At 33.5% G+C, this 27,500-nt stretch overlaps 1 protein-coding gene across 4 annotated transcripts in view; it reads left to right on the top strand.

The window, feature by feature from the left end:
* The window catches only part of LOC137629806 (E3 ubiquitin-protein ligase DDB_G0292642-like), a 94,214-nt gene that overhangs the window by 17,954 nt on the left and 48,760 nt on the right, over positions 1–27,500 (top strand). Inside the window, exon 1 of one of the 4 annotated variants that reach the window (XM_068361454.1) lies at positions 9,188–9,567. The exons of 1 other annotated variant lie outside the window; for it this stretch is intronic. The gene's annotated coding sequence lies outside the window, so the exon portion shown is untranslated. Of the gene's footprint in view, positions 1–9,187; positions 9,568–9,883; positions 9,903–24,798; positions 24,926–27,500 lie in introns of those variants that run through there. 2 more of the 4 variants (XM_068361456.1, XM_068361455.1) reach the window with 2 other exon arrangements.

Below are 27,500 nucleotides of genomic sequence, written 5' to 3' on the forward strand. Positions count from 1 at the left end.
CTTTAGGGAGGCCTTATACCATCGCATCTCCGTGACGCAAACGATTGAAGTTTCCCCAAAGTTCGTGGGTGAATATATATTTAGGAACGTTTGCGTGACAACTTCGGTACGAAATCGCTGGACGAGGCGTAGTCTCTGCAACAACTCGGTACGATAATATCCATCTACTCCATGCTGCAGTATTAGTGACCTGCTTTCTCTCTCTCTCTCTCTCTCTCTCTCTCTCTCTCTCGAGCGTTCCTAATTGTGGCCTCGTAAATTATCACTCGTTTATTTTAATTGCTGGGTTAAACGACTTTGACCTGAAAGATAAAGATATTTCAGTTAGCTATTAACATTTATAATAATGTTAATAATAATTATAATAATAATAATAATAAAAATAATAATAATAATAGTAATAATAATAATAATTATAATAATTATTATTATTATTATTATTATTATTATTATTATTATTATTATTATTATTATTATAATAATAATATTAATAATAATAATTATCATAATCATAATGATAATAATAATAATAAAAATAATAATCATAATAATAATAATAATAATAATAGTAATAATAATAATAATAATAATGATTAAAATTATACTGGAAAACATATTTAAGATAATCATCCACTTAAGATAAAAGATAAGCTTAGTATGAAAGAAAAATCACTTACCATATGTCTGATAAGACCAGATTAGGTAATGACGTCATGATATTAACATAATTGGCAGAATTGATAATAGTGTCACATATAGTGTTTATCTGATAGCAACAGGAAAAACTGGTTCGGAAATCAGGGATTCTATATTTGTGATGGTTGACGAGATGTATTGAATATTAACTGTGTTTTCATGAAGTTGATTGCTTAGATTGAGCAATGGGTAGAGGCTTAATCATTGGTTTGTTAATATTTTTTGTGTTTTAACTTTCTAGTGTGTATATATATATATATATATATACATATATATATATATATATATACATATATATATATATATATATATATTTATATATATAAAGTATAGAATTATATATATATATATGTATATACATATATATTATTATTATTATTATTATTATTATTATTATTATTATTATTAAATGCTAAGCTACAACCCTAGTTGGAAAAGCAGAATGCTATAAGCCCAGGGGCCCCAACAGGGAAAATAGCCCAGTGAGGAAAGGAAATAAGGAAATAAGGAAAAATAAAATATTTTAGGAATAGTCACAATATTCTAATAAATATTTCCTATTTAAACAAAAAAACTTTAAGAGAACAAGATGAAGAGGAACAAGATAGAAAAGTGTGTCCGAGTGTACCCTCTAGCAAGAGAACTCTAACCCAAGGCAGTGTAAGACCATGGTACAGAGGCTATGGCACTACCCAAGACTAGAGAACAATGGTTTGATTTTGGAGTGTCCTTCTCCTAGAAGAGCTGCTTACCATAGCTAAAGAGTCTCTTCTACCCTTACCAAGAGGAAAGTAGCCACTGAACAATTACAGTGCAGTAGTTAACCCCTTGGGTGAAGAAGAATTGTCCAGTAATCACAGTATTGTCAGGTGTATGATGACAGAGGAGAATCTGTAAAGGTTAGGCCAGACTATTTGGTGTCTGTGTAGGCAAAGGGAAAGAACCGTAACCAGAGAGAAGGGTTCTATGTAGTACTGTCTGGCCAGTCAAAGGACCCCATAACTCTCTAGCGGTAGTATATATATATAGCGGTAGTATATATATATATATATATATATGTCTTTCTGTGTGGGGATACCTTAACGTGGTGAAAGGGTTTGCGTATCGTCATGATCAGGAAAGCTGTACTAGTCAGGGCTACCCTTACTAAGCAGGTTAGCTGTGAGCGACCAGACTTGAATCTCCCACCATCACCAGCGTGGTGATGCAAATTATTCAAAGCCTAAAATATATGTCTTTCTGTGTGGGGATACCTTAACGTGGTAAAAGGGTTTGCGTATCGTCATGATCAGGAAAGCTGTACTAGTCAGGGCTACCCTTACTAAGCAGGTTAGCTGTGAGCGACCAGACTTGAATCTCCCACCATCACCAGCGTGGTGATGCAAATTATTCAAAGCCTAAAATATATGTCTTTCTGTGTGGGGATACCTTAACGTGGTAAAAGGGTTTGCGTATCGTCATGATCAGGAAAGCTGTACTAGTCAGGGCTACCCTTACTAAGCAGGTTAGCTGTGAGCGACCAGACTTGAATCTCCCACCATCACCAGCGTGGTGATGCAAATTATTCAAAGCCTAAAATATATGTCTTTCTGTGTGGGGATACCTTAACGTGGTAAAAGGGTTTGCGTATCGTCATGATCAGGAAAGCTGTACTAGTCAGGGCTACCCTTACTAAGCAGGTTAGCTATGAGCGACCAGACTTGAATCTCCCACCTTCACCAGCGTGGTGATGGAAATTATTCAAAGCCTAGACATGAATAAGGGCATATCTGAGGCCTTTCTCCTGCGGTGTTTGGAAATTCCTAAAATGTTACCATGTGATTTTTGACAGTCCACCCCTCCTCTCTCTCTCTCTCTCTCTCTCTCTCTCTCTCACACACACAAACTGGAATTGAAAAGATACAACTCTACGCAATGTGGCAATTTCTTTACATAAAAAATAGCAAATACTTGGAATAGACTTCCAGCGCATGTAGTAAACAGAAATACGGTAAACGAAGGCAAGAATAAGTTAGACAAGATCATAAGGACTCTCTACATGCTTAACCTAAATCGCTCTACCAAAGAGCAACTGAAGTCACCACGGATGGAATAGAAAGTCTTTGAGATATACAAAATCCTTGTAACTCTCTCTCTCTCTCTCTCTCTCTCTCTCTCTCTCAGGAGACCAGTTACTGTCACCCCATGCCAATAACCATGGACTAGAGAATGTTATCGACTGATAACAGAATCAGATTTATCCAAGATGAGTTTTGTATCGATCACAGCGCCATCGGAGTTGCGTGAGTTGATTTATGAACGTCTATCGTCCAAGAATAGAAATGGAGTGATGGGATCTCTTTAACAGAGAGAGAGAGAGAGAGCGAGAGAGAGAGAGAGAGAGAGAGAAACTTTAGCTTTGATATATTCTACTAGGTAGGAGTCGCTTATGATAGACAATCTTTGCTGCCCACTTCGCCGACCCACGTTGAGTTTAATCAAAGGTCTCTCTCTCTCTCTCTCTCTCTCTCTCTCTCTCTCTCCAAATAAAAGTATGATAAAGAATTAATATATATATATATATATATATATGTATATATACATACATATTGCGAGAATATATCATGTTGAATTCATTGTTTATGTTCCCCTGAGCTGCCACAGTACTGTTGATAAATTTTTGAGGAATCAATAAAAGAATTATTATTATTATTATTATTATTATTATTATTATTATTATATATATACATATTTATATATATATATACACACACACACACACACATATATATATATATATATATATTAGTGAAGAGAATTTGGTGATGCCTCAAGATAGACAGGAGCTGTTCATTATACTGATAGAACTCTAGAGCCTAGACGGTACCTGCCAATTATATGTCTAACACTCTTAACTAATCATATAGGCTCCAAGCTATAACACACCTTGGGGACGAAGCTGAGTAAACATTGTTCTTACTCATCAAAATAGTTGTCCTAAATATTCTATGGTTTTATGCAGAGAGACAAAGATTATTCGTGAGTAGAAGTTTACCTCGACATAAAACCTTATCTTCATAGTTTTGAAGTGATAGTTTATAGTCTCTCTTTCTCTCTCTCTCTCTCTCTCTCTCTCTCTCTCTCTCTCTCAATTCACCACGAAAAACTGAACTGACAACAATATGTCTCAGAGAAAGAGAGATTATAATCACAGGGTGATTCGAGTCAAACGAGCTTTTAAATACTTAAAAATATGATAATTATTATAACACAGCTAGAACTAGTTTAACTGAATACTGACTCTCTCTCTCTCTCTCTCTCTCTCTCTCTCTCTCTCTCTCTCTCTCAATTCACCACGACAAGTTTGACTCACAACAATATTATGTCTCAGTGAAAGAGAGATTTCAATCATACGTTGATTTGAGTCAAATGAGCTTTTAAATACTTACAAAGATGAGGATTATTATAACACAGCTAGAATTCAGTGAGTTTATCTATTAATAGAAGAGAAAATATGACACGAATCTAACCAAGATCTAAAAATCGAAGGACAAATCCTTGCCGTGACATTAACATCTTTATCCTCAGTGGTTGCTCATTTATTTTTCATGTTAGCATTCGTCAGTGGGAAGATATTTAACGTTACTGTAGCTTATTTAGTAAATTATTCTGGAGATCAAGGACACTGTTTCCATATTCATGTTACAGAGAGAGAGAGAGAGAGAGAGAGAGAGAGAGAGAGAGAGAGAGATGATGGTGATGGTGATGTAATGAATAATCAGATTTTGCCTCGTGAAAGTCAAGTATGTTGATGGCAGGAACCTTGGACGAAACAAGAATGCTTATCGGACAGTATTTTATTATTCCAGTACACCGTCTTTCGCAATGGTATGTTCTGTGTGTATTACACACCAAGTACTGACCATTTATTGTAGGCATTTCTACTTCTAAGTACACACAGTGTTCGAATTTTTGTTAGCTATTTCTAAGTACCCGTTGTGTACTAAGATTTTTTAAGCACTAACTATATCATATTTTCTTAGATTAAAGTGAATATTTAGTACACCCCATTGCAATGAAGATATTTATTCGTGCACATGCACTTAGAAATTAGTAAACAGGTTTCTTATAAACATTGTCAAGACCACAAAATATACTTAGCATTGTTAAATGGCCACTTTCCTCTTGGTAAGGGTAGAAGAGACTCTTTAGCTATGGTAAGCAGCTCTACTAGGATAAGGACACTCCAAAATCAAACCATTGTTCTCTAGTCTTGAGTAGTGCCATAACCTCTGTACCATGGTCTTCCACTGCCTTGGGTTAGAGTTCTCTTGCTTGAGGGTACACTGAGGCACACTATTCTATCTAATTTCTCTTCCTCCTGTTGTATTAAAGTTTTTTATAGTTTATTTAGGAAATATTAATGTTATGTTCCTAGAATATTTTATTTTTCCTTGTTTCCTTTCCTCCCTGAGCTATTTTCCCGTTGGAGCCCCTGGGCTTATAGCATCCTGCTTTTCCAACTAGGGTTGTATCTTAGCAATTAATAATAATAATAATAATAATAATAATAATAATAATAATAATAATAGATTAATATTAAGTTTACTAAATGTATTAAATGACTTTTTAAGTAAGTCTAAATACATAATATGATCTTGGGGAAACTTAACAAATGAAGTAAATCACATTGGTGAGACAGAATAAAGCCAGTGCACCGGTTGATAGGAGGGTTTTATTATTATTATTATTATTATTATTATTATTATTATTATTATTATTATTATTATTATTACTTGCTAATCTACAACCCTTGTTGGAAAAGCAGTATATGCCCAGGGACTCCAAAAGGGAAAGTAACCCAGTGAGGAAAGGAAAATAGAATATTCTAAGAACAGTAACAACATTAAGATCAATATTTCCTTTATAAACTATAAAAACTTCAACAAAACAAGGGGAAGAGAAATAAGATAGAATTGTGTGCCCGAGTGTACACTCAAGTAAGGCTTTGAAAAAGAGGTTACACAAAGCATTAAGACTTCATGTATGATTATGTAATTTGAATACATGTATACAATACAGTTAACTTGTGTTTACATGCGAGTTGACAAATCATCTTGTGTCTGGGAGGGGTATTTTTCTATTTGCTGTTGACAAAAGTAATTTGTCAAATTGCTTAATTACGAGGTATTTTTACTCTCTCCCTCCCTCTCTCTCTCTCTCTCTCTCTCTCTCTCTCTCTCTCTCTTTGACGTTGAAATTGCTCAGATTGCTTAATTGTGAGGAATTCTCTCTCTCTCTCTCTCTCTCTCTCTCTCTCTCTCATATATATATATATATATATATACATACATACATACATACTCACATAAATATGTGTGTGTACTATACATATATATGTATATATACATATACATATGAATGTGTGTGTGATGAATAAGAAAAGAAAGACAAGATTAAACCTTCAAAGCTTCACTCCTGACTGCGTCAAATCCAAGACTTAATTTCCTTCCCCCATACATACGGTCAAGAGGAAAACTTTACTCTCATCTGGAGCCTCGTCAAAATCCGTATATATCTCCTTCGCATCTTTACCATGAATGAGAACCATCTAATTCTGCTTCATCTCCAGATGGGATTGCAATAAAGGCGAGTGATGCATTGACTCAACGATTGATTATCGACGTTAAAGTATATGTGGTTTAGTATTATGATGCCTTGCAAGGCTACGTCAATTGTTGTAGAAGAGACGTAGGATTCGGTTTAGCGCCATGAATCTCAACCCGGGGTGGGGGAGGGGGGGGTGGTTAAGGGGGAGTTAAGGGGAATACTTAGGGGGAGGGAGGCTGTAAGGGGGATTGTTCATAGGACAAAGTGCCAAAGCCGCATTGGGGATGCCATTAGAACATCCCCGACCCCCCCCATCTCTTCCCCATGCAGAGGGGAATGGGTGATCCAATTTGGAATAATGGTTTCTCTGAAAGAAAGTTTTGACTGTAATTGTGATATCGTTAACTTTATGTTATAATCGTGAAGTTGTTTTATATAGTGTGGTTTTATATCTCGTGTCATTTGCCTGTAAGATGTTTATAGATTGGTATTGTATTTGGATGTTGTTGTTCATTTGAATGCATTTGATATATGCCATTCTGGCTAATGAGTGTAACTGTATATATAACATTGTATTTTTTTTTGTATAGTTTTGCATTGTATTGCATTTAAATACAATAGTTTTTCTTTACTCATTAGATATCATTTAGAATTATGGCTAAGAAAATCCTATGTCAATATATATATATATATATATATACTCATTTCTTATATAAATATATATATATATATATATATATGTATTGATATATAGATAGATAGCTAGATAGATGGAGAGATATAAATTATAAATATATATATATATATATATATATATATATTTATATATATAATATATATCATCATCACCAACCGTAACTAGTCCACTGCAGGACAAAGACCTCAGATATATCTTTCCTCTTGCGTATATATATTGTAAGGCCTTTCTATACCCATTCTTTACCCACAAATGTTCTTAGTTCATCAATTTATCGTCTTCTCATCCTTCCCTTACCTCTTTTGCAATCTCTAGGTACCCATTCTGTTATTCTTAATATTCGACTATTATATGTCATTCTCATTACATGTCCTGTCCATATCCATTCCTTTTTGATATTTAATAGTTTTATTATTTATATATATTCTATTTCGTCATCTGTCCAGGACATCAGCCTTCCCTCTTTTGCGTTTGCATTGTAACTTAGTTTGCAGAAGCCCCGCCAGGGGCTCTCGCGAACTTGAAACCTTGTTTGAGTTTAAAGTAGTTTTTGAACTCTCTCTCTCTCTCTCTCTCTCTCTCTCTCAGTGTTTATCATGGAAAGAGTAAATTGGTAAATAATTTTTCCTTTTAAAAATCTCTCTCTCTCTCTCTCTCTCTCTCTCTCTCTCCAACTACTTAATGCAAATATGTGTTCCCTCTCTCTCTCTCTCTCTCTCTCCAACTACTTAATGCAAATATGTGTTCCCTCTCTCTCTCTCTCTCTCTCTCTCTCTCTCCAACTACTTAATGCAAATATGTGTTCCCTCTCTCTCTCTCTCTCTCTCTCTCTCCAACTACTTAATGCAGACATAAGTGTTTTTTTAACACCTTCTTGTGCCAAAAGAAAAAATATTATTGATAAAAAAAACTTCCCAAATCGAATCATGCAACTTTAAAAATGACTAAAACTTCTTCAACTTTCATGTACAACAAAACCAAAAGTCGTCTGCCACTTGATTGAAATCCCATAGAACGGATTCAAACAGTCCTATTGCCTCTTAATGATCGGCTTATTAACAACCTGGTGATTGGCACAGCCTCTCAGGAACTGATTAATTAAGTCATTTTCTCTCTCTCTCTCTCTCTCTCTCTCTCTCTCTCTCTCTGTGCTTTGTTCTTTTGGCATTTAGGATCAAGAAGTAACTGAAAGTGATCTCTATTTAAGTAGAATGTGTTATTCTTAAGATTGCACGGCAAGTTTTAAGTGACTTATTAAAATAGAATATGTTATATTAAGTGACATTTACTTAAGTAAAATGTGTTACCGGTGAGTCTTTTATGCCAATCGTTGTGTGAGGTATATATATATATATATATATATGTATATATATATATATATATATGTATATATACACACACACACACACACATATATATATATATATATTCATGCGTATATAAGTGCGTAATTGTGTGGGGAACAAAAAGAAGTTAGTAATGCTTAAAAGATACACTGATAATGATAAACATTTTTATCACTAAACATATAATCATGTGCGTATTTGCAAGTGTATGCATATATGAATAACTACACATGTACATACGTTTGTACATACACGCGTTTGTTTATTTACACCCAAAAGACTAATGAAATAATCCGCCCGAAATGACAGATGAAATTGGCCCATCCTTTGCCAGCGATCATTTCCGGGAACAACTGGAAACTGATGGCTGAGTGATTGGCAGGCTTCTGGAAAAACTTTCCAATTTACCTTTCTCTTCACAGAGAGAGAGAGAGAGAGAGAGAGAGAGAGAGAGAGACTTTAGATCGTGACTTGTAAAGCTGAACAACTCGACGAAAGTGAAAGAGAGAAAGAAGTGAAGGGGTTAGATGAAATGCAAGCATGTGGTATTATAAGTAACAAGACGAGGGGGTTTGGGGGTTATGGAGTGAGACGGAGGGGGGGTGTTGAGTAAGGAGGAGGTAGATAGGAGGAGGAGGAGGAGGTGGAGGACCTTGGAGGAGGAAGAAGAGTATCTGTTGGTGGTGGAGGCGGTATAGTCGTGGAGCTGGTGGAGTCGATCAATATTTTAGCGAGGCACATCCTGGGGACTGGAGTCCGACAGAGAGAGAGAGAGAGAGAGAGAGAGAGAGAGACTCGTTTAGAGTTGAGCACCAGTGGCGAACTCTTCCTCGCTTCGTTCTTCTTCTTCTCTCAGTCGTATACAAATGTTCGAGAGTGAGGTGCGGTCCGTTGGCCATCCCTGTTCCGCCATGCCGTAAGCTACCAGCTGTCTAAAGCCCTGCTTGCGCTGCTAACCCCGTCGGACCAGAGAGAGGGAACGTCCTCCACACACAACGAAGCCCCTGTAGTAGTGTTCGATTGCTCGTTGTGTGGCCGCCATGCCTTCTCCCCCTTGCAACAGCAACAGCAGAAGAAGAAGAAGCAGGAGCCCCGTCTGATGCACGCCACTTTCCGCCGAAGAAAGAACAAGAAGAAGAAGAAGAAGAGAGGCGAGGACGATGCCTTAGGACGTGCCAAGACAAATCTGCCGAGGAGGAAGTTGGGGGGTGTTGTTGCTCCGATTTTAAATCCTCCGAAGTAAGGCGCTGGCTTAAGTTTCATCTTTATTAATATATAGTGTTTTTTTTGGATGTGGTTTTTTTATGATCATTCAGCGATGTGTTCAGGGTCAAGATGATACGGTGGTGTGTGAGTGTGTTGGGTTTGGGTGGCTGGGTAAGGGGTGGCCTATAGGCCACACAACGTTTCGCTTTAAAAGTGGGCGGGCGGGTGGAGTTCAAAACCGTTGACGTACGAAGGAAGCGGACGCACAAACGTACAGCCGTACCGACACGTACTCCCACGCAGTTCTTGGTCCTCCGTGCCATCTGGATTATACGTGCAACTGTATACGTACGTACGAATTGAATATGGTAAGTTAGTTGATCAGTTCGCCAGGAAGTTATTGAACGGAACCTGCAAATAATTCATGTCTTCACTGTGGCATGAAAGATGGTCTCTGGCAAGGAATCATGAAGAGACGATATTGAAAAAAAGAAAGAGAGATCGAGTTTCGTATTATACAAATTTGATTCATTGAAATTACAGAGATTACAAAGAAGATTGGTGGAAAATCTGTCTGATTTCTTACTTCATTCAATCGTGGACGAGTAGAAAAACCAAGCAAGTGATTGAAATTGCTTGTGATAATGTATTCATTGATTTTTCATCATTGGGCCACTAATGGTGCATGAAATGTATTTGTATTAAATGTGCTGCTCATGAGAAAGGTTCGGTGCTATGGATCCACTTGGAATGCAACGAAGATTATTGGATTGGAATGAATAGTGACGCAGAAGTGTAAGGTGGGGGAGAGAGGGGGCTCTTACCTCCCTCCTCTGCCATACTCTACCCGCCGTAGGGGGACGGGGGGGGGGGGCAGACGGGGGGCGGGGCTTCAAGAGAAAACCTGCAGACAAACGTAAACAACAGTATTATTTGTCAGTGTTTTATTTTCTTTTTTTTTTTTTTTTTTAAGAATTGGGAAGTTTCAAATTTTTTCAGGTTCTGAAAGTAAAAAATTATTCAAAATCATAATTTGTGGTTATTGATGTTGTTACTGAAAGCTGACAGTATTTTTCCTGTGTTGTTATTTTTTTTTATTATTGTTTTGAAGAATTGGGAAATTTTTATTTATTCAGGTTCTGGAAGTGAAAAAAAAAATTAAAATCATAATTTGTGATTATTAATGTTGTTATTGAAAGCGTGGCAGTATTTTTCCTCAGTGTTGTTTTTATTTTGTTTTGAATAATTTGGAAATCTCGATTTTTTCAGGTTCTGGAAGTGAAAAATTATTCATAATCACAATTTGCGATTATTAATGTTGTGAATGTTAAAAATCGTGTTACCTGCTCTCATTCTATATACAGTGAAAGAATCAAAGATGAAAGAAAAAAAAACTCGTAATATGACTTTAATGTGTTAATTTTAATATCATCTCCACCAATGAATGGATACTTTAAGCCGTGAATGATCTTAAATTTAGTTAGCAGATAACTATTATTATTATTATTATTATTATTATTATTATTATTATTATTATTATTATTATTATTATTGTTATCATTATTATCATTATTATTATTATTCTTATCATCATTATTATTATTGTTACTTTAAGTGACCGTGAATGCTCTTAAATTTAGTTACCAGATAATTATTATTATTATTATTATTATTATTATTATTATTATTATTATTATTATTATTATTATTATTATTATCCTTATTATTATTATTATTATTATTATTATTATTATTATTATTATTAGGGTTGTAGCTTAGCTAGTAATAATAATAATAATCTCTTATCATGTGCCTTCTAACTAAAACCAGACTCTGCATACTGGTCGTATACATTGGTTCATGCTGTGCAATGCCCTCAACTTTCAATTTACATATTGCGTGCAATGGTCTCCAGTCATCAACCAACCATTAATTACAGAGACCATTTTTGGCAATTGCAACACAATGTATATTAGGACATGCGATCCGCGGGGTATGTGAATATTCGTGTTTATTTTGCTAGTTTGAATACAAAGAAATAGAGCTTGTTTATTCCAAGGGACAAAGTAAAATAAAAAGATGTTTAGTCGAGGAGGCATAGTTCAATAAGACCTTTTTATTCCAAAGGAAAAAGTTATAATCTGTTTATTCCAAAGGATAACGTTTATTCTAAGGGACATACTTAAATAAGACCAGTTTATTCCAAGGGACAAAAATAGAAATAAAACATGTTTATTCCAAGAGGCATAGTTGAATAAGGCCTTTTTATTCCAAAGAAAAAAGTTGTAATCTGTTTATTCCAAAGGATAAAGTAAAATGAAAACGTTTATTCTAAGGGACATACTTAAATAAGACCAGTTTATTCCAAGAGACAAAGTAGAATAAAAATCCTATTATTCCAAAGGAAAAAGTTACAATCTGTTCTTTCCAAGGGACAAAGTAAAATCAGGTATGTTTATTCCAATAGACAAAGGGAAATAGAACCTGTTAATTTCATAGGAGAAGGTAAAATCTATCTCATTTATTATAAGGGAAAAGGTGAAATAAACCCTGTTTATTGCATGGGACAAAGTGAAATCAACCCTGTTTACTCTAAGGGACAAAGTAAAATCAAACTTGTTTATTCCAAGGGACAAAGTAAAATCAAACATGTTTACTCTGAGGGACAAAGTAAAATCAAACTTGTTTATTCCATGGGACAAAGTAAAATCAAACATGTTTACTCTGAGGGACAAAGTAAAATCAAACTTGTTTATTCCATGGGACAAAGTAAAATCAAACATGTTTACTCTGAGGGACAAAGTAAATTCAAACTTGTTTATTCCATGGGACAAAGTAAAATCAAACATGTTTACTCTGAGGGACAAAGTAAATTCAAACTTGTTTATTCCATGGGACAAAGTAAAATCAAACATGTTTATTCCAAGGGACAAAGCAAAATCAAACCTGTTAATTCCAAGGCGAAAAGTGAAATCAAACCTGTGTATTCCAAGGGACAAGGTGAAATAAAAACCTATTTATTCCATGGGACAAGGTAAAATCAAACCTGTTTGCTCTATGGGATAAAGTAAAACAAAAACCTTTCTATCCCAATGGACAAAGTAAAACAAAAACCTTTCTATCCCAATGGACAAAGTGATATAAAATCATCTGAAAGCACTGCCTGCATTTGCAAACATTCCGAATGCAACTGTGTCTTCCCGAACGAAAAGTTTTGATGGGTTACTAGCTGGTTACCATGACGACGCTCTAGGGGTGGGGCGGGGGGGAGACTGGGGAGAAGGGGTGGTGTTGTCGAGGCTACATTTAGCCTTGCTCCAAACGGAGCTGCAGCATGCAAAGGCCTCCGTCAGGAGAGAGAGAGAGAGAGAGAGAGAGAGAGAGAGAGAGAGAGAGAGAGAGAGAGAGAGAGAGAGAAGGAGGAAAAATTTAGAAAGAAAATTAAATAGAACATTTCACGAATGTTAAATCAGAAAGTCAAACGAGCAGAACATTTCACGAATATTATATCAGAAAGGAAAGAGAGAGAGAGAGAACATTTCACGAATATAAAATCAGAAAGTAAAACGAGAGAGAGAGAGAGAGAGAGGGAGTGAATTTAGAAAGAAAATGAAACAGAACATTTCAAGAATATTACATCAGAAAGTAAAACGAGAGAGAGAGAGAGATGGGGGGCGAGTTTAGAAAGAAAATTAAACATTTCAACAATATTAAATCAGAAAGTAAAACGAGAGAGAGAGAGAGAGGTGCCCTGGAGTGCTGACCATTGGATCGCTAAACCTTTAATGAAGAAGAAGAAGAAGAGGAGGAGTAAGAATAATAGAAAGAAAAAAAGAAAGGAAAACGAGAATGGTTATGGGGAGCCGTTACAAAGATATGCTCCCTTTTTTTTCAAACCTTATCGTCATGCAACATTTATATCAGAGAAATTCTTCTTGTATATTACTTGCTGGTGTTAATTATAGAATAATTGAAGGATCTAATTCTCTTTAAAATAAATTTATTTAATGTTTTGTCTATGAGTGGAAAATATGCAAATTATTATTAAAAGTTCACTGCCTTCCTGAATTTACACTTTATTAAAAAATGTAGAATCTGGTTCGAGAAACAGCTCTATTTAAAAAGATGATTCCTGATAACAGGCATACCTTTCACTTCACATTTTTATTTTATTTAGTTTATATCCTTCATTACCATTAAAACTTATATAAACAATTTCTCGGAATAGAAATATAACGTAAATACTCTTTAAAAACATATTCATGCTACTCCAATGGTTTAATAAAAGTCTAAGACACGATTTAACAAACGACAAAGAGGTGATTATATCCATCCCAAGCTGGTCCAAGGCGAATTGCTAAAAGCTACCGAAAGCAGTTTCGTGCGAGTTGACTTTTATACCGGGCGAGGCATTAAGATTCGAACCCTGGATTAACGAGTTTTATGTCAGGGTTGCGTTCCGTGACTGGAAGTCATCTTGTCAAGATCAGCCGCGGTTGTGTGGGGTTAAAGAGAGAGAGAGAGAGAGAGAGAGAGAGAGAGAGAGAGAGACTGTTTTACCAGTGAAAGAGAGAGAGAGACTATTTTATACTGCTGAGAGAGATATAGAAATTGGGAGAGGGTTTTGCCAATGTTTAGGTAGTGAGAGACAGACTTTTCCCATTTTGCCAGAGATAGAGGTAGATTGTTTAGGTAGTGAGAGACAGACTCTTCCCAATTTTCCAGAGATAGAGATAGATTGTTTAGGTAGTGAGAGACAGACTTTTTTTCACAGTGAAAGAGATAGACTATTTTGATCGAGAGACAAAGAGAGACTGTTTTGCCAGAAATGCAGATAGAGAGACTGTTTTGCCAGAAATGCAGATAGAGAGACTGTTTTACTTGCTAGAAATGCAGATAGAGAGACTGTTTTACTTGCGAGAGAGAGATAGAAAGACTATTTTTCTAATAAGAGCAATGGAAAAAGTCTGTTTTCCCAGTGAGGAAGATAGAGAGAGGCTATTTTGCTACTGAGCCAAATATAGAGACAGTTTTACCAGTGAGAAAGATAGTGAGAGACTGTTTTAACACTTTAGCCAGTGAGAGAAGGGAAAAGAGACTAGTTTGAGACTGTTTTTGCGAGAGACAATAATAAAGAGAGACTTTTGCAAGTGAGAAAGATAAAGAGAGACTGTTTTGCAAGAGAGAAAGATAAGGAGAGACAGTTTTGCAAGAGAGAAAGATAGAGAGAGTCTGTTTTGCAAGACAGAAAGATAGAGAGACCGTTTTTGGAGAGAAAGATAAAGAGAGACTGTTTAGCAAGAGAGAAAGATAAAAGAGAGACTATTTAGCAAGAGGAAAAGATAAAAAGAGACTGTTTTACGCGAGAGAAAGATAAAGATTAGTTGTTTATATCATCGAGAGAGATAAAAGAGAAGCTGGCACTGCGAGACAGAGATAGAGAGACATAAGATAAAAGAGAGACTATTTAGCAAGAGGAAAAGATAAAAAGAGACTGTTTTACGCGAGAGAAAGATAAAGATGAGTTGTTTTTATCATCGAGAGAGATAAAAGAGAAGCTGCCACTGAGAGACAGAGATAGAGAGACATATAAGTTTAGGATTCTCCATTAACATGGCACTGCCAATGTCTCCTAGAGCGATACGATGTAAACACGAGTTGATGCCAGCCATCATGGGTCCACGAATCTCTGTTTACGAATTGGAATTGCTATTTCTCCTCGTTGGGGATCAAAGATATATATTCATTTTATGTACTTCTTTAAGAAGGAGATCATGCAGGAACTTTTAAATATTATGGTTAAACAGTGTATAAAATATTCTCTATTGTTGTATTTCATATAGAGAGGGATATAGAATTGATTGTAACTGTATTTGTATAGAGAAGGTATATATCAAAATGACTATATATATATTCATATATATATATATATATATATATATATATATATATATATATATATATATATATATATATATATATATATATATATATATATTGCACCCTTTTTATTTGGGATGGTTAATATGTGTTTATTTTTATCTAAAGGAAATAGCCTTTAGATTTTCTAGGTCTGATTGCAATATATATATATATATATATATATATATATATATATATATATATATATATATATATATATATATATATATATATGTATATATGTATATATATATATATATATATACATATATATAGGCTATGTATATATATAAATGTATATACATACCTATATATATATATATATATATATATATATATATATATATATATATATATATATATATATATATATATAAGATATCACTTGGGGTGGATTTCTGTAATCATATGCTTTACATCGTGAAGTATCTCTCTCTCTCTCTCTCTCTCTCTCTCTCTCTCTCTCTCTCTCTCTCTCTCTCTCTCTCTCTCTCTCGGAAACAAAACTGGACAAGACTAGAATTGATTTTGCGAAGTTTTATTTGGACAAATTGTGAAGTTAGTCTTAAAAAGATTATGTTAAAAATTGTTTAAGAGTTTGAAATTAATCAAGCCTTGGAGTTGGTAAGGATGAAACATCAAGGGCTAATAATCCCAGTAGAAGTTAAGCCGAGGAGTTAATAAGTTTGGGAGAAATTGAGAAGTCGAGTTGATTAGTTTGAAAGAAATTAAATTATAAAGTTGATAGGTTTGGCATAAGTTGAATCTTTTGAGTTGATGACTATGAAGGAAAATATATTTTAAGATAAAATGTATTTGTAGTTGATAGGTTTGGTATAAGTTGAGTATTTTGAGTTGATGAATATGAAGGAAAATATATTTTAAGATAAAATGTATATGTAGTTGATAGGTTTGGTACAAGTTGAGTCTTTTGAGTTTGTAAATATGAAATAAAATATATTCTAACGTAAAATATATTATCGAGTTGATAGGTTTGGCATAAGTTAATTCTTTGGAGTTGATAAATACTGAGGAAAATATATTCCAATATAGAATATATTATCGAGTCGATATTTTTGGCATTATTTGAATCTTTTGAGCTTGTAAATACAGAATAAAATATATTCTAAGGTCAAATATATTATCCAGTTGATAGGTTTGGCATAAGTTGATTCTTTGGAGATGATAAATACAGAGGGAAAAATATATTCTAATGTAAAATCTATTATCGAATTGATAGTTTTGGCATAATTTGAATTTTTTTTCTGATGAAAACCTAAGTAAAATGTTATTGAGTTTCATTGAAATTAAACTCATCAGTAAAGCCATAGCCTCTGTACCATGGTCTTCCATTGTCATGGGGTAGATTTTCTTGTTTGAGGGTACACTCGGGCACACTATTCTATCCTATTTCTCTTCTTCTTGCTTTGTTAAAGTTTTTATAGTTTATCTAGAAAATATTTATTTCAATGTTACTTTTCTTAAAATATTTTATTTTTCCTTGTTTCCTCTCCTCACTGGGCTATTTTCCCTTTTGGAATCCCTAGGCTTATAGCATCCTGCTTTTCCAAAGAGGGTTGTAGATTAGCATGTAATAATAATAATAATAATAATAATAATAATAATAATAATAATAATAATAATAAGCAAAGGAAATTGAAAATCACTTGGCTATCTCGAAAACTTCGGATCGCGTTGCCCCATTAATCTGCCACGCCAGATTATACCAATTTTCCAATACCCTTTCACAGTAATTAAGGTCAAAATTTAACTACTTTGCAATGCCTCCCTTCGACGAAGTGTTGGTTAATTTTACAATGCTTTCGTTGAATAAAGGTTATAAAACTGCTGTTTTTTTTAGGTTGCATATACAATATCAAATCTCCGATAAATTCTTTATAATAACTTATCATCTTTCTAAAAGTCATTATTCAGTTATTTTTATTATTATTATTATTATTATTATTATTATTATTATTATTATTATTATTATTGTTGTTGTTAAATCTACACACATATATATATATATATATATATATATATATATATATATATATATATATATATATATATATATATATATATATATATTCAGTTATTTTTATTATTATTATTATTATTATTATTATTATTATTATCATTATTATTATTGTTAAATCTATACATATATATATATATATATATATATATATATATATATATATATATATATATATATATATATATATATATATATATATATATATATATATATATATATATATATATGGAGCCCAATTGAAAGTTTGGTGAACTAATCTCTCTCGGGGAGTGCGAAGAGCATGCCCAAACCATCTCCATCTTCCCCTCACCATGATCTCTTCCATATATTGCACTCGACAGCGTTAACTCTCTTTACCCAGAGTAAGAAGCACAACATCATCTGCATATGTCACTAGAGCTCACAGGGTTGGTTGATTTCCAAGAGGACTTTTATGATTTCAGAGACGTGAAACTCCACCCGGATCTGTAAAGCGCTAATCCCGCAGAATGCCAATGAACGTAACTTGATTTTGTTTGCTGAACGTGGCTCATTCCATACGATTAGTTAGACAAGAAATGTGAGAGTTGTTATGTATAGCCGATGTTGAGGTTGGAATTTTAAAACTCTGGTGTTTTGATGTTTCGTTAACGTTATAGAGTTAACTATAGCTTATTTCCTTGATGTGTTTAACTCAAAATGGAGAGGAAATTGAACATCAAGAAATTAACACGAAGTCAAGTTAGTACTATTTTGAGGTGGAATTTTGAGATCTGGTAATTTAGTGTTTTGTTAAAGTTATAGAATTAATTATATCCATTTAATTTATGTATTTTAAAGTATCTCAAACTGAAGAGTTAATTGAAAATCAAGAATTTACTAAGAAGATAAGTTTAGTCTATGTTAAGGTTTGAATGTCAAAATCTGGTATTTTAATGTTTCGTTAAGGCTATAGAATTGATTATAACAATTTCCTTCGTTTATTTAAGTTATCTCAAATTGGAAAGATAGTTAAAACTCAAGAAATCTAACAGAAATATAGGTTGACGAAGCTTTTTACTTATACCCATCAACTGCTGAAGAGAAGAAACGAATTGGAACCACCGAGAGAACTGATATATAAATAAATATATATATATATATATATATATATATATATATATATATATATATATATATATATATATATATATATACTGTATATATATATATATATATATATATATATATATATATATATATATATATATTAAAATATATATATATATATATATATATATATATATATATACAATATATATATATATATATATATATATATATATATATATATATATATATATATATATATATATATATACTGTATATATATATATATATATATATATATATATATATATATATATATATATATATATATATATATATATATATATATATATATATATATATATATATATATATATATATATATATATAACTTAAAGTATCTCACCCTTGAAAATGCGAATTTCAGTTAACTTGCCACAACCATTATGTTCAATGTCCTTATCACCCCCAATGGATGTGTACCCTCTTGTGTGTGTGTGTGTGCGTGTCTGTCTCTGTCTCTCTGTACGTACTGTTTCAAGTAACTCCGTGGTCAAGAAATAAGTTGGGAAAAATGTTAAAATGTCCGTGTTCCTGCTGCAACCTTCCGGGACCCATTTTAAGAATTGCAGTTTGGTGTTTAAACCCAAAGTTGGGTCACACGAATTTCTTAAGCAAAAGCAACCGACCACAATTGGGACTTGGTCTTGTCGAAATGTTGTACAGTAATTTGGGTTAACTATTTCCTCTTGTTGTCAGTCGTAATCAGTTCCCAATGGAGTGCGTATTTACGTTTATTTACATATGAATATATATATATATATATATATATATATATATATATATATATATATATATATATATATATATATATATATATATATATATATATATATATATATATATATATGATAAATTTTGCAGATTTAGACGTGTTTTTCATATTCAAATAAGCCATATATTTTTGATACAATAATGTCTGGATTCTCTTAACGACATATATATATATATATACATATATATATATATATATATATATATATATATATATATATATATATATGTATATATATATATATATATATATATATATATATATATATATATATATATATATATATATATATATATATGATCCAGAGGTCGTTAAGAAAATCCAGACATTAATGTATCAAAAATATATGGCTTATTTGAATATATATATATATATATATATATATATATATATATATATATATATATATATATATATATACATATATATATATATATATATATATATATATATATATATATATATATATATATGTATATATACACAGTATATGTGTGTGTGTATTTATATGTATAATTAGGAATGTAGGAAGAAACAAGTTTTAGTTTGCGAAGTAACAAAAAAAACAGAAATATGACGTTCAAAAAGTTCCTATTTGTGTTTTTTTTTTTTTCAACTAGGATTGTATTAAGAAACCAGTTCTAGTTTTATGATATTAAAAAAAACACAGAAATAAGATCTTTAAAAAGGTCCTATTTCTGTTTTTATCTTAATTTTTTTTATTAATAATAATAATAATAATAATAATAATAATAATTACATTTTATCTATCTGTATAAATAACTGACTTAGAGCAGGAAAGTGTAACTGCGTCTCTGCAGTCTCTTAACCTTTAACCTTTCAAAGCAACAAGATGTCTTCTTCCTTTCCTGCTTGGGTTTTGTAAGGACATTTCCTTCTCGCTAGATATATGGATTCCTTCTCTGACGGTGCACTGTGGGCATTCCTTCGATCCAGTATATCCATCTTTTTTACATCTGTTCCGGTCCATCTTGCTGTCCAAACTCGTTCCGTTCCACCATTCCTTTGATCCACTTTATATCCTTCTAATTGATCCCCATTCCATTTCATCATGCTGTCAAAATTTGCTCCGTTCCATCATTCCTTTGACTCACGTATCCTTCGACTTGACCTCCGTTCCATTCCATCTTGTTGTTCAAACTCGTTCCGTTCCATCTCGCTGTCCGAACTCTTACTTTTCCATTCATAGTTATCCTTTGGGTTTTCCTCCAGTTAAATTTGGCGTCGAATGGTCTTACCTTAATCCAATACGTGAAGATTGGACTATCAGTTTCTCACGTCTGAGAGGCGTTGGTCATCCCAAATGGTATCTGTTTCATCTCTCTTATTCTCCTTTCTCCTCGTCATTCCTTCTACTTTATTCGCTCCCTCCTTCCATTTAATCTCCCCCCTTTTACTCTTCTTCCTCCTACTTGATTCATATCTTTAGTTCCTTTGTCCTTGCTCATACTCTGTTCCCTCCCTACTTCATCCTCTTACGCTCCATCTTCCTTCACTCACATTGCTTCTCTTCTTTCCCTCTTACTCTCTTTCCTCCTTCTTCATCCCCTTACTCTCTTTCTTCCTCTTCCTCCTCCACCTCCTCTTCTTCCTCCTCCTCCTCCTCCTCCACCTCCTCCTACTCATATCATTTCAGCAATCCCTCCCTCTTTACTCCTAACGTTGCTGTTTTGAGTACCTGTCCCACCTCCGGAAAGAAACTCTAAGTGAGGCCAGGGTCTGAGACTCTGGAAAAGCCCTCTCGGTGATTACACTCGCGTGGGAATTTGTAATTCACCCATGACCCTAACAATCTCCTACCCAACTCCTCTAGGACCCACTGTCCCCCTTGGAACCACTCCCAAAGGATCCTATCCCCTAAAGGACCCACATTCTTTGGGTCCTGGATGTCCCCACCCACTGAGTGACCCTTAGCTGAGAGCCATGTACGGAAATGTGACCATACTGTAACAGTTGTATGATAAAGCTTGACTTTGTCAGCTTTATCAGCTTTGTCAGCACGCATTTAAGCTGGATAATATCAGCTTGGTACGTGATGTATTTGCTAGGCAATACATTAATATTGTTCAAATTACCTTATTGCCAAATGTTTAGAAAATTTGCAAAAAAGGACGATGTTTCATTTAGTTGATTTAAAAAAAAAAAAAAAAATTTATATTTAAGATGAAAACTCAAAAATTCTATTTACTGTTTTGTAGAAACGAATTATGAAATAGCATTAAAAGCACTCTGTTCATTAATAAAAAATGTATTTACATAAATACATTTGCATAGGTAGTTTAGGTGCATTAAGCACACATGTATTACACTACACTTGTTAAATATTCAGTTTGAACTTTTAACCCTAAAACACCAGGAAGTGCAGAACCTAACTTCAAAGAAATGTGATTATAGCTATTTAATTGCTCATTATCATCATCATCATCATAATCACCATCATCATCATCATCTCTTCCTACGCTTATTAACGCAAAGAGACTCCATCTTGAGCTTTTAAATCAATACTTCTCCATTCATCATCTCCTACTTCGCGTTTCATAGTCCTCAGTCTTGTAGCCCTGGGTCTTCCAACTCTTCTAGTGCATTGTGGAGAACATTTGAAAGTATGGTGAACTAATCTCTCTTGGGGGAGTGCGAAGAGCATGTCCAAACCATCTCCATCTACCCCTCATTATAATCTCATCCACATAAGGCACTCGGGTAATTCCTCCTATATTTCCACTTCTAAGCTTGTCCAGCCATTTAATTCCCTATATATATATATATATATATACATATATATATATATATATATATATATATATATATATATATATATATATATATATATACATACATATATATATATATATATATATATATATATATATATATATATATATATATATATATATATATATATATAAGAATGAGAATTCAAAGTTTACAAATTTATTAGCGCCATGAAATTCAAATTCAAATTCATTTACACCTCGAAATTCAAGTCCAAATATATTAATACCTAAAAAAACAAGTTCAAAATTATAAAACACCCAATATTTATAATCCATGGTTTCCACCTTCATTAACACCTGGAAATTCAAGTTGAAATATATCAACACCAAAAAACCCAAGTTCGGGATGCCAGAAAACTTTCAATCAATCAATCAATCAATCAAAATTATAAACGCCTCAAAGTTAAAGTTTCCACCATCTAGCAAGTCCCCTGCTTGGTGACATCAGTAAATAGGATTCTATCCTCTTTCAAATTCAATGAAGGATTCTTATGTACCCGAAATTAAAGGAATGGATTCTCTGTGTCCACTTCGGATGTGTGTGTGTGGGCGTGAGGATGGAGGGAGAGAGAGAGAGAGAGAGAGAGAGAGAGAGAGAGAGAGAGAGAGAGAGAGTTGGTAAGTTGGTCTTTTGTTTTGAGAGATAGAAAGGAAGTCGGGAGATGAGAATTTCATAGACGCGCCTCTCTCTCTCTCTCTCTCTCTCTCTCTCTCTCTCTCTCTCTCTCTCTCTCTCTCTCTCTCTCTCTCTCTCTCTCTCTCTCTCTCTCTGCGTAATATTGCAGGCTGATGTCAAACTAAATTTTCAATCATTTCTTTATTAATCATTCAAAAACATTATCATTTTAGATAACCATTGATATTACTAATATTGAGTCATTTTTAATCTTTACGATCTTTCAGTACCAACAATTCTCTGAAAAAAAAGACAGAGAAAAAAATTAAAGATTATATTGATCAGTCATTTTTTTCTATTATGAAAACTGGAAACCCTTTTAGGACGAGATGAAATTATTTTCAGCTTGGTAAAACCATTGCTAAACTATTCTCTGTCTCTATGTCACTCTGTCTGTCCAGTTTTGCCTCTACATTGATAAGCTATTCTCTGTCTCTATGTCACTCTGTCTGTCCAGTTTTGCCTCTACATTTATAAGCTATTCTCTGTCTCTATGTCACTCTGTCTCTGTCCACATTTCCCTCTACATTTATAAGCTATTCTCTGTCTCTGTGTCACTCTGTCTGTGTCCACATTTCCCTCTACATTTATAAGCTATTCTCTGTCTCTATGTCACTCTGTCTGTGTCCACATTTCCCTCTACATTTATAAGCTATTCTCCGTCTCTATGTCACTCTGTCTCTGTCCAGATTTCCCTCTACATTTATAGATATTCTCTGTCTCTATGTCACTCTGTCTGTCCAGATTTCCCTCTACATTTATAAGCTATTCTCTGTCTCTATGTCACTCTGTCTGTCCAGATTTCCCTCTACGTTGCTAAGCTATTCTCTGTCTGTATGTCTGTCCAGATTAGCCTTTACGTCCTGCGTAATGCCGCAAACTGCATCAACCCATTCTTCCCACGATTCGTTCATACTTCTCCCATGTTTATACATTTTCAAGGTCGTCGGATCCCGGGAGCGAAAAGTCCCTCTCGTAGACGAGTGGGTCGAGTTAGCAGGGGGGAATCCTCCACCCTTGGAGGAATACCCTCCTCCTCCTCCTCCTCCTCCTCCTCAGTCCTTCACCGCCTCCTCCTCCTCCTCCTCCTCCCCACTTTATCACGTCCATGTCCTCCTCCTCACTCCTCACTCAGTCTTCACCTGGGAACGACACCGAACGAACATACGGGCGACAGACAGGTGGAACCTATTTACATTCGTCTTCGTCTATGTTTCGTCGTGAAAACATCTGGTTCTGTGAACTGTGATATTCTCCGAGAACTCTCTAATTTACTATATCTCTCAGCTGTGCGTAATGAGATTGATTCATTGTTATCACCTACTTTATCTTAGCTGATAAACATATGAATTGATCGTGTCATAGTCTTACAGCATGAAGCTTTTTGCGAATAGTGAAGCGCCGTTGAAAAGAATAGACTCGTTCAGGCTGATGTCTGATTGTTGACAGATCGAGTGTTTACGAATCGACATTTCGAAGATGTTGCTAATGAAATATTCCTATGTTTCAATTTTGAAAAATGAAAAAAAAAAAATTAATACTAAATATCTAAAAATCAAGTAACATTTCATCTTTGTAATCTAGACAAGGAAAACAGTTTTACGATTGATTATTAAATTTTAAATGATGTCTTTGATACCCGGAGGCCAAATCGACATTTCAGACGAGTTGCGAATGGAATTTTTAGAAATTTAATTTGCTAAAAATAAAAACGATAAAAAAGGAATACAATTATTTAAAAAGACAGAAATTTCAATGTAAGAGAATGAAAGAAATGAATGCAAATATCTATAATTGATTATAATGAAGACTTTTTAATCTAGAGAAGAAAAACAGTTGGACGATTACTCCTAATAGATTTTAGACGAAGCCTTTGATCTCTGGAGCTTTTTAAAATTGTTTGGTGAAAACCTTCGGCTAAGGCTCCTTCCAACGCCCTTAGAAAGCCTAAGGGCGTTCTAATCTCCTCCAGGAGCCGCTGTAGTGGTGCCTGGTGTACACAAGGGAGATCTGGTTAGAGATGATAGTGGCAGTGTCATGTCTAACTGATATAGGTATGATAGTACTTTCACTTTCTTGTTGAAATTTTTGACTGTCTATAACAATACTGCTATCATTAAAGATTGTATTTTATAGTGTTTAAAAAAATTTAATTTTCTGTCTTACTGATGTTTTTAATAATATTTAAAACATTTTTACCTTACTGCTATCACGGAAGATTATATTTTGTAGTGGGTTTTTTTTTCGTTTTATCAATGTTTATAACAATAATTAAAGTCTTTTTACCTTACTGCTATCACGGAAGATTATATTCTATAATATTGTTTTAAATAAAAATCCCTTTTTCTCGGTCTGATTTATCAATGTTTATAACAATATCTAAGGTGTTTTTTACCTTACTGCTATCACGGAAAATTATATTTTATAGTATTGTTTAAAAAAATTGTTTTTTTTTTTTTTGTCTGATCGATGTTTATGACAATATCTAAAGCCTTTTTACCTTACTTCTATCATGGAAGATTATGTTTTATGGTATTATGTTTGAAAAATTAATGTTTTTTATCCTTATCAATATCTATAGCTTTCATATTTATTTTTTTTGGGGGGTTTTGACGTAATTATCTTATAAGCAGATTGGTGGTCATATAATTCTCAAGTTCAAGAACTCAATGTGTGTCCAAAATCTATCCCGAATTCAACATATAAATTCGATTTGAGTTTCATTGAGAAATTAAATTTTTATGTAGAAATTTAATTTGATTTATGTATATAAATTCAGTTTGATTTTTATTTGGAAATTCATTTTGGTAGTCCATATTTCCATTTAGAAATTCAATCTGCTTTCTGTTAAAAAGTTGAACATGATTTTTATTAAGGAATTCAATCTGATTTCCATTTGAATTCAATCTGATTTCCACTTTCAAATTCAAACTGATTACCATTAAGAAGTTCAATATGATTTCCATTAAGAAATTCCATCTGATTTCTATTAAGAAATTCAATCTGATTTCCAGTTAGAAGTTCAATATGAATTCCATTAAGAAATTCCATCTGATTTCCATTAAGAAATTCAATATGATTTACATTGGGAATTTCAATCTGATTTCCATTTAGAAGTTCAATATGATTTCCATTAAGAAATTCAGTCTGATTTCCATTTACAAATTCAATCTGATTTCCACTAAGAAATCAAATCAGGGTTCCATCAGAAGTTTTCTTTTCAAATTCTTACCAAAAATCCTTGAATCATTGAAAACTTGCTCTTTCACTCCGAATCATCTCGCTGGGACCAGTGGTGAACCACATGGCCCAAATTTCGGGCCACTGTCCCTTGGTGTTAACTGGCAGTGCTGAACTGCAAAAGAGAGAGAGAGAGAGAGAGAGAGAGAGAGAGAGAGAGAGAGAGAGAGAGAGAGAGAGAGAGAGGGGGGGGGGGGTATCACGTGCAGCTAGATATCAGCTGGCCTTTATTAGATGCTGGGAATTAAAGGTCCATTTGTTGTTGGATGCTAAGGATAAAAAAGTCTAATTTGGTCTCTGGTTTTTTGGATGCTGTGGATAATTCAAGTCTAATTTTGTCTTTGGTTTTAGGATGCTGTGGATAATTCAAGTCTAATTTGGTCTTTGGTTTTGGATGGTGTGGATAATTCAAGTCTAATTTGGTTTTGGGTTTTAGGACGCTGTGGATAATTCAAGTCTAATTTTGTTTTTGGTTTTTGGATGCTGTGGATAATTCAAGTCTAATTTGGTGTTTGGTTTTGAATGGTGTTGATAATTCAAGTCTAATTTGGTTTTGGGTTTTAGGACGCTGTGGATAATTCAAGTCTAATTTTGTTTTTGGTTTTTGGTTGCTGTGGATAATTCAAGTCTAATTTTGTGTTTGGTTTTGGATGGTGTTGATAATTCAAGTCTAATTTGGTTTTGGGTTTTAGGACGCTGTGGATAATTCAAGTCTAATTTTGTTTTTGGTTTTTAGTTGCTGTGGATAATTCAAGTCTAATTTTGTGTTTGGTTTTGGATGGTGTGGATAATTCAAGTCTAATTAGGACCTTGATTTTTGAATGCTGTGGATAATTTAAAGTTAAATTTATTCTTTTTTTTTAATCTTGTGGATGATTCAAGTCTAATTTGCTCTTTGGATTTGGTTGTTGTGGATAATCAATTACATTATGACCCACCCCCTGGTGCTAAAGCGCAATACTTCTTAAGACAAATTAGATTTTACAAATTAGATTTTGCAAATCCAGGTGCTGCCTTATTCAGTCGTGGTGGAGAGTGGAGGCGTGATGTAGTAAGGCCAACCTTGCCTGATTATGCATAGGAAACAGAAGGCTTCTCATGACCCACCTCAACCTTTACCCAAGAGGATGATAACCTTTATCCCACTATCTGGAGAATCTATCTCTTATCTATTTACAACTTTGTCTGTTTTCAATCTGTTTGATAAATTTTGTTTTATATTTTATGCTGCTCATTGACCATTAATATTAATTGACAATATGTTCCTCTTATTTCTGGATCATTTATTCTTAACTTTTTCCTTACCTGTAAATCAATCTTTGCTTTATTTCTGTTATTTCTCTCATTGTTTATCCTTTACTTTATTTTTTATCCACATTTGTCTCTTTA

This window comes from Palaemon carinicauda, chromosome 37 (assembly GCF_036898095.1).
Source record: "Palaemon carinicauda isolate YSFRI2023 chromosome 37, ASM3689809v2, whole genome shotgun sequence".
NCBI lineage: Eukaryota > Metazoa > Arthropoda > Malacostraca > Decapoda > Palaemonidae > Palaemon > Palaemon carinicauda.